Raw genomic sequence first — 9,538 nt, 5'->3', positions numbered from 1 at the left:
TGTTTGAAGCCATTGTAAGTGTTTGAATTTGAATGGGTAAGAAATCTGAGAGAGAAGTAACTTGAAATGAGAGAGAATGGTTAAGGTTTGCAAAAACTAGGTCAATTAAGATCTCGAAAGCGTAAAAAGGGGTTATGTCGAGATGTTTGGATATTTACAAAAAAAGTTAAGTGACTTGTCAAGAAGTATGAATAAATGGTTGGGATTTGCTTATCGAGAATTCACGTGAATGAATAGATACATATCGAGATGTCACTTTCCTGACTCTTGTCGAGAACTAGATAGTGACTTATTGAGATGTCAAATAAATACCCAATTTGTCCTGAATGGACTGAATTTTTCCAATTTTTATTTGAATAAACAAAATAAAATTAGAATGATTTTATGTCAAAAGTATTTTACTAAAATAATTTATTAAATTAAATTATTTCAGTTCTAAGAGATCGAGAAGTCTAAAATGTATACTTGTAGAGAACTCTTATGAATAATCATGTGTCGAGATCTCTACAAGACTTATCGAGAAGTCATAATGAGGCTTGTCGAGAAATCCTTCGAGAAGTCAGGAAAAAGACTTATCGAGAACTCTATCGAGAAGTCTCAAAATGACTTGTCGAGAAGCCATTTAGACTTATTGAGAACTCAATTATCTATATACTTTTGTTCTTTTTAGCTTTGTCTTATATTAATTTCACATATTGAAAATGTAAATTAATAGTTACACAGTTTTTCTTAGTATTTGAAAAATTCTAAGTTGAATTTTTAATTTAGAAAAATAAATATATAGAGAATTTTGAAATATTAATAAATCATATTCCAATTAATTTCTAAATTAAATCAATTTTGATTTATCAGAGATTAATCTGCTGCAACATATTAACTGAGTTCTTGCCTCTAGGATGAAGAATTTAACATTCCAATTTCACTAACAAGTCTAGTGAAAGTTGCTTCATCAAAACATTTAGTGAATATGTTATCTAATTATTTTTCTGTTGGAACAAAAATGAGCTTAATAGTACCATTGGCAGCATGTTCAATAATAAAATGGTACCTTACATCAAGGTGCTTAGTTCTAGAATGATTAACTGGATTAGCAATAATAGACATGGCACTAGTATTGTCACACATGATGAGAATTTTGTGTAACACTAGACCATAGTCCATTAGTTAATTTCTAATCCAAAGCACTTGAGCACAACAACTTCCTGCAGCTATATATTCAGCAGTTGACATAGATTTTTGTTTCTTACTGTACCAAGATACAAGTCTTTGTCCCAGAAATTGTAAACTTCCACTAGTACTCTTCCTGTCAACTCTGCATCCAGCTAAACTGCATCTATGTATCCAACAACTTCAAATCCTGTTCCCTTAGATACCATAGTCCCAAGTTTGGTGTTCCCTTTAAATATCTCCAAATCCTCTTCACAGCCATCAAATGTGATTCATTAAAATTTGCTTGAAATCTAGCACACATACATGTTGCAAACATGATGTCTGGTCTAAAAGATCCAATCATCCTCTATAACCTAAAATGTCTACACTTTTCCCTTTCTTATCTTTATCCAACTTTGTAGCTGTAGACATAGGTGTTGACGCAGGTGAATAATCAACCATTCCAAATTTCTTCAATAAGTCTTTAACATACTTGATTTGGTTGATGAAGATTCCATCACTTCTTTGGCTAACTTGAAGTCTAAGAAAGTAACTTAATTCTCCCATCACGTTCATCTCATATTTACTATGCATGAGTCTTGAAAATCTTTGACATAATTTTTCATTTGTAGAACCAAAAATAATACCATCTACATAGATTTGAACTAGGATCATATCACCACCATGCTGCTTGTAGAATAAAGTCTTGTCAATTGTTCCTCTAGTGAATCCATGTTTGAGCAGACAGTGTATCATACCAAGCTCTAGGTGATTTCTTTAATCCATAGAGAGCCTTTAGCAGTTGATAAACAAAATCTGGAAATTCTGGATCTTCAAAGCCAGGTGGTTGTTGCACATAAACCTTTTCTTCTAACTCCCCATTAAGGAGTGCACTCTTTACATTAATTTGATACACTTTAAATTTTAATTGTGTAACAAATGCAAGAAAGATCCTTACTGCTTCAAGTCTTGCAACTGGAGCAAAAGTTTCATCATAATCAATTCCTTCTTCTTGTGTGTAGCCTTTTGCAACCAACCTTACTTTGTTCCTTGTTACAATTCCATTTTTATCCATTTTGTTCCTGTACACCCATTTTGTTCCAAATATGCTTCTGTTCTTTGGGGAAGGAATTAACTTCTAAACTTTATTTCTCTCAAATTGATTCAGCTCTTCTTGCATGGCAGATATCCAATCAGGATCAAGTAGAGCTTTCTCAATTTTTTAGGCTCAATTTGTGAAAGAAAGCTTGCATGTAGACATTCATTTGCATTTGCACTTCTAGTCCTCACTCCAAAATTTGGATCACTAATAATTGCATCTCTTGTATGACTCCTATCCCATTTCCCGGTGTGATTTTGTTGACTTGAATTTTCTGCATTTTTTTCACCATTGGCATGACTTGCAGAACTTTCTCCTATTTCTCCCCTTTAGTTTGTGCCATCAAATTCAGTTGTATGAGATGAATTTTCATCTTCATGATTCACTTGCTCAATTGACTCTTCATTTATTCTGTTGCTTATGTTGATATCAGCTTCATCTTCAGAATCAATATCAATGTTTAGATTTTCAAATTTAAGGGCTTCATCTTCATTCTCATCAAGGCATTCCAGACCTGGACACTTGTCATCATCAAAGTTCACATCTGTACTTTCCATTATTTTCTTTTTCTCAAGCACATAAACTCTGTAGGCATTCCTTTCCAATGAATAACCTAGGAAAATTGCTTCAAAAACTTTAGAGTCAAATTTTCCAATATATTTAGAGTTTTCTTTGAGCACAAAGCATTTGCTTCCAAACTCATGTAGATGCTTGACAGTAGGCTTCCTTTTTGACAAAATTGAGTAAGGTGACTTGTCAAGATTTTTGTTGATGAGATATCTGTTTTGAGTGTAGCATATAGTGTTGACAACTTCTTCCCAAAAACTTGTTGGCAAATTAGCATCTTGCAGCATTGTTCTAGCAGCCTCAACTAAAGTTCTATTCTTCCTTTCAAATACCCCATTTTGCTGAGGTGTCCTTGCAGCTGAGAACTCTTGAATAATACCATTGTCATTGCAGAATTCATTTAAAACTGCATTCCTGAATTATGTGCCATTGTCACTCCTCAATCTTTTGACACAATTTTGATCTTCAGCTTATTTCTCAATCTTCTTGATGTGTTCAATGATAATGTGTAGAGTTTCATCCTTTGAATATAGAAATTCCACCTAAGTGTATCTTGAGTAGTCATTCACCATTACCAGTGCATATTTCTTCCTTGAAATAGACAAGACATTGACTGGTCCAAACAGATCCACGTGAATAAGCTGCATTGGTGCATTTATTGAATTTGCAGTCTTGCTCTTGTGACTGGACCTTTTCATTTTGTCTTTTTGACAAGCTTCACATACTTCATCTTGAGCAAATTCCAGAGTTGGCATATCTCACACTAATTCCTTTTTCACCAGGGTATTGATTGCCTTGAAATTTAGGTGAAAGAGTTTCTTATGCCACAATTTACTTTGCTCAATAAATTCCTTGGTATAGAGGCAACATATGCCATCCTTATTTGCTGAGTATAAATCTGCAATAAACAAGCTTCCTTTCCTTGCTCCTTTCAAAGCAACTTCACCAGTCTTTTTGCTGATAATTGTGCAATCTTCTTTTTCAAAATTCACCTTGAATCCCTTGTCAGTAAATTGGCTGACACTGAGAAGATTGACTTCAAGTCCAGCAACCAGTGCAACATCTTCTATGAAATTTTTTCCAGAAACTAGCTTGCTATATCCCATTGTGAATCCTTTATTGTTGTCTCCAAAAGTCACCAATGGGCCAGCCATCTCCTCAAATTATGATAGCAAGGCCTTATCACCTATCATATGTCTAGAGCATTCACTATCAATGATTTATATGACTCTCTTCACGTTTCCCTGCACACAATGATGATTAAGTGTGTTTAGCTACCCAAGCAGTGTTGGGTGCTTTTCTGCTTTTTCACTAAAGTAGCAGAAGTAGAATTTGATGATTAAAAAGGAACAGTGTTCATTGATTGATTTGCATTTTTCCTTTTAGTTATAGATCCAAGATTAATTTCTTTGAGGTCTACTCTCAGTTTATGACATCTTGTCATTACTTTCATATTGCAAGGAATGTAATCAAATTTGTCACATAATGAATAGAGGTCTTCAGCCTTTGCTTCATTGTATTTGCATGCTCCCACTATTGCCTCACTAACAGCCTTTTTACAAAGGTGAGTTAGGTAATTATTTTAGACACACTTTTGACATTGTTTCCTGGGAGCATCTGCAACAAATGCAAAGTTATTTCTATTGTTTACTCCAATTTTTCCATTCTTGTTCTTCTTCTTCTTTCCTTCATTCTCAGTCTTGATTTCCTTGATTAGTGTCTTAGAAACTTTATTGACCATGGACTTCTTCTTAATTTAGCAGTAGGAGTGGTTTCTTCATTCTTCTTTTCACGCTCTTCATCAGCAATGTTCTTACTTGATGACTAACTCAACCTCACTGAAATTAACATTACATGCCTTGAACAAATGTGCATCTACTTTTCTCAGCATAACTGGGACATCTTGATTTGCAATTTCTTTCCCTTTGTCACCTTCATTTTTCTTGTTACTGTTCAAGGCATCATATTCCAAACTAATAGCTATATTAACACATTGTTTGGTCTTCTCACGGTATTGTCCAACCAAATGAGATGCATTTATGAAATACTTCAATTTCACCTCATTATTTTCCAATTTTTTCCTCAACACAACTTTAATTTAACTTGCACACTTGAGCTTGTTTTTCAGATATTCATTTTCTTGCTTGATTTTTTCAAGCTCAACAAGCTGCAGCTCTAATTCTTTCTTTTCAATCTCAATCTTCTCATTAACATTTGACAGTCTACTAACTTCCTCAGTAGCTTCCATCATGCTTGTGTGGATATGAAACATCTCTACACTCATCTTTTCAACAGTTTCTTTATATTGGCTTGTATTTAAATCAATGTTAGTTAAAGTTGGTACCTCTGATTTTGATGAGGATGATTCTCCTTGCTCAAGAGCCATGAGTGCATAATTTCCAAATTCTCACTACACCATATATGACCTATAGCAACACCAAAAAAATGTTATAATGACCAAAAAGTGTTACCTAAGGCAAAAAAATTGTCTATGGTTACACTTTTTGAAAAATTGTGGGTGTTCGATTTGCCCTGCTAGAATAGGGGTATATGGTAACACTTTTGGGATCTTTGGTAATATTGGTAAAAGTGTTACAAAATACCACCTATAGTTACACTTTAAATATCTATAGTAACATAATGCATGTGTAACAATAGTTTTATTGCAACATCCTTAAAGGTCTAGTAACACCTAAAAATATGTTACAATAAACTCTTTTGCAACATCATTTTTTCTATTGTAACACCGAATATAAATCAATTCAATCTTTTGCTAACATTTTTATATTTTATTGTAACATTCTTTTTTTAACACTCTGATATATATTGTAACACTTTTTCTTGTTTTTACTAATATAAATATATCAATTATCACACTTGCAACACTAAAAACTTTAATACATTTAATTTAAAAAAATTAAAGTTCAAATTCAACACGATACAAAATTCCAAGTCACATATGTGGGAGGAGTTTTCTGCACGCAATTAATGTTTATGAAATACTTCACATATCATATTCAAATAAGCAAAGATGTATAATGTGTCACCAACCCATTTAACTATAAGTTTTCAAAACCTAGACTAATGAAAGAAACTAGTTGCAGAGCTTCTGTCCAGCGTTGAAAGGAAGTTCATACTTGAAGGCACTAAACTTGACAAACCTATTCTTCCTGCAATGTAAGGAAGCAAAATGATATTAGACTATTAACATATAAAATATAAAATAAGGGTGTCAAATACAAAATTAAAAGTGTTAATCATTAAATTAGTTAATGATAGTAATTCATTAAAATATGGAGTTCATCTGTAAGATATCCTCCTCACATGTGTTTAAGATGTTATTTGCCTCTTGTAGAAGCCTTGGTTGAAGTTCAGGCGGCATTCCATCAGGTACCTGTTGAATGCCCATTAGAAAAACCATAAATTAAATACAACAACTTACATAAATAATCTGCATAAAGATCTTACTTCCTCATAAGTAAGCAGCTGACGAGTATTATATACGATAAGCAGCTAAATACGAAAACTATAGTCACAAAAATAATGACTGGAAAAAGGGAAATGAATATGGAAATCATTGCCTGAAATTTCTTCTAGTTGCAGCGTCTTTAACTTACATGTAAAAGCAGTACAAAGTAGAAGCGAGCCCTTTTGATATATATGCTTTTCACCTAACACTAACAGCAATGTGGAACTCCTGCCCAAGTCAAATACAAAGACCAAATAACAGAAAGAGCAGCGACCACAAGGCAATGAAAATTTATCATTAAACCAGGCTGCAACAGCAAAATGTACATTCCTAATTTTTCTTTCGGGGGGTTATTAGGTATTCTAATACGTTTACATCAAAGTCAGTTTTTTTTAACTAATAACTAATAGAAAGGATATGATACCAACATTACATAGTCAGCAAGTAAAAAAATACCTCAATTCAAAATGTCTAACAGGTACCAATTAGAATTTCATTCAGAATCATTATTTATGCAATAACGACTAATAAATTAAAAATTGGTGGGGTAAATTTTTTAACCTTTCTTGAGAAAAGATAGCAACTTTAATATATAATTCCACACAATAGCGGTAAACAAAGCTTAAAAATAGTTAAATATGCAATACTAATATAAATGTGAAAAATAATACTTAAAAAAAGATAAACAATTAGAATAAAACTTGCATCTTATATTATGAAACTGGACTCACTCATTCCAACAGAAGCTTATGTATTCCTCCCTAGCTTGCTTTTCCACCGCTTCTGCCACTTATTATTTCAAGTATGAGAACCCCAAAGCTGAAGACATCTGCTTTTTTAGTTAACTTTCCCCCAACATATATTCCGGCGCCAAATAACCTCTGAGATAAAAAAGGGTATAAGAACAAACTCATCTCCAATATCAAAGAAGATTAATAAATATATCCACTCAATGTCACATTATGAGCTTAACAAATCAAAAATAGTTTAGACTTAATGGGAAGCAAATAGTATCGACACCAGCAGACACAACGACGGATCTTTCCTTTCCAAACATGTATTATGGATTCACAGAGATGTGGCCGACAGAACACTCTGGTGCCCCAGTCTTCGGCCTATTTTGGATGTTGTCATTTGCAATATTAATATTTTAACTGAGTGCTGCTAGTGCTTGCCTAAATGGTCTTTCAACTAATTCAAATGTTTTACCAATGACAACAGCCGGTAAGGTAATAAAAAAAATTTGAAAACAAATTACATAACTAATTTGTAAGAATCCCAAAATTAGTTTGCCGATTGACTACTACTAGCAAGTAGCACCTCCAGGGAGAAAAATCCGCACTTAACGCGAATCAGACTATCGTTCAACCAAATTATCATTACTGAGTTGACCAAACAACAAAGATAGTGCTTCAAACAGCACTAGAACCTATAGTATTCATTCAAAACATTAACTAGAATATTATATTCATTCAAATCATAGCCCTTAACTAGAATTGTGTAAATCATTAACCATTGTATACCTTACATAAAGCCTTAGCAAATTCCCCACTGGTGAAATTAGCAGCAGCAACAATAGTCAAAGGAATACCATTACGAAACTGATACAACGACACATTCTTCTAAATAAACTCCTTAAACTAAGCTGTGACAACACACTCATTTCAATGACACAAACCATCAATTATCACTAAAGAGTAAAACCACACAAATTACCTCAACAATTTCCTAAATTACAAATTTGGCACACCCAAAATGCACTATCTGTTCGAGAATAACAACCAATCAAGTACCAACTCATTGATATTTAACCGTAACAGATCAGACCTAAATATGTAAGTTTATGTATACTAAATACAATATAACGCACTCAAGGCTAAAAATATACAAGGCATAATATAATATATAATCGAGATTATTAATTTATAAAATGATGACAATCATTATTACGTCGAGAAATGACATTTTATAGAGACAAAAATAATATAAACGAATAAGAGAAACATAACATGTAAACTGACATTTTTGAAGCGGTCATACGAGTAAAAATTGACAGCAGTATAAGGAATGCGGTGAATAATAGTAACAAGATTTCCTTTCCAAAAGGCTCTAAATCCTTCTTCATTAACAATTTGAAGATCTTCACGGCATATACAAGATTTACTCAACATAGTAGCATCAAAGTGTATACCTTGCAACTAACCAACACATTCAAATAATATCTCACATCTCTAATTATAGCAATTACAAACTTGAACATTTATCAAACTATTGTCGACTAAATTATAAGAAGCAAACGAATATTGAGGCAGTTATCATATTTTCAAGGAAATATGCAAAACATAAGAAACAGGGGTAGGGGGTAATACCTGAAAGAGAATGGTGAGACAAGCAAAAGGGGTAGCACGGGTTTTACTGAAAGCACCGGCTACACATCCGGCAAAAAGGTGGGGCACAGTAACCAATTGATGGTTGGGGTTGTTTCTAATTCATGTAACTTATTGTTGCTCCTCCACCTTGATTAGAATTAGACACCCATACTGTCGCTGCCCCCATTTCTAAAAATTCTAATAAATGGACTCAGAACCCTAATTCAGAATTCTAATCTCCAAGCTCTAACCCATCAAGAGTGTTTATTTGCGAGAGAGTGTGTATATGGAAGCGGGTCAAATTTAGTACTTTTATTTTATTTTATTAAAAATGAGCGGGTCAAATTTCTTATCTGGGTCGCCCAAAATTTGGTGGTCCGTGGTTACGATCCCGCCTAAATATTTAGTGTTATGGTAACACTAATTGTAATATCATTGCTAACACTATTTTTGTATTACAATAGCTATTTTTGTATTACAATAGCTATTTTATCATATATATGGTAACATCTAGTATCCTCTACTTTAACACAAAAAAAACTGTTATCTTAGATCAAATTTTAGTAATTTAAGGCAACATTTTTGCCTGTAACACCAAAAAAAGTGTTGTTATAGGCCATATATGGTGTAGTGTCTTCTTTGTCATCATATTCATCAGTGTCATCCCAACTCTTACCTTCAGCTATGTAAGCCTTTCCCTGTTGGTTTTTCAAGAGAGATTCATACTTTGCTTCTAACTCTAAATAGGATTTATCCAAATTCACTTTCTTTGGCTTCCTGCACTTAGTTACAAAGTGGCCCAACTCATCACAGTTAAAGCACTTTATTTTTGAATTGTCAACAGGTCTAGTTTTGTAGCCACCTTTGCTAGCTGAGTTGAACTGA

General features: G+C 33.2%; 1 long non-coding RNA gene across 2 annotated transcripts; it reads right to left on the bottom strand.

The window, feature by feature from the left end:
- Window positions 1-5,701: 5,701 nt before the first annotated feature.
- Window positions 5,702-8,940, bottom strand: LOC141671922 (uncharacterized). 2 transcript variants are annotated; one of them, XR_012555306.1, is made up of 5 exons: window positions 8,654-8,940; window positions 7,016-7,165; window positions 6,433-6,512; window positions 6,140-6,209; window positions 5,702-5,985 (listed from the first exon to the last, which is right to left on the bottom strand). It is a non-coding gene; the product is annotated as an uncharacterized LOC141671922 (long non-coding RNA). The 2 variants fall into 2 exon arrangements; XR_012555305.1 differs by lacking the exon at window positions 6,433-6,512.
- Window positions 8,941-9,538: the final 598 nt, after the last annotated feature.

The sequence above is a fragment of the Apium graveolens genome, chromosome 7, assembly GCF_009905375.1.
Source record: "Apium graveolens cultivar Ventura chromosome 7, ASM990537v1, whole genome shotgun sequence".
Classification (NCBI taxonomy): Eukaryota; Viridiplantae; Streptophyta; class Magnoliopsida; order Apiales; family Apiaceae; genus Apium; species Apium graveolens.
This window is presented reverse-complemented; position numbering and strand designations above follow the sequence as displayed.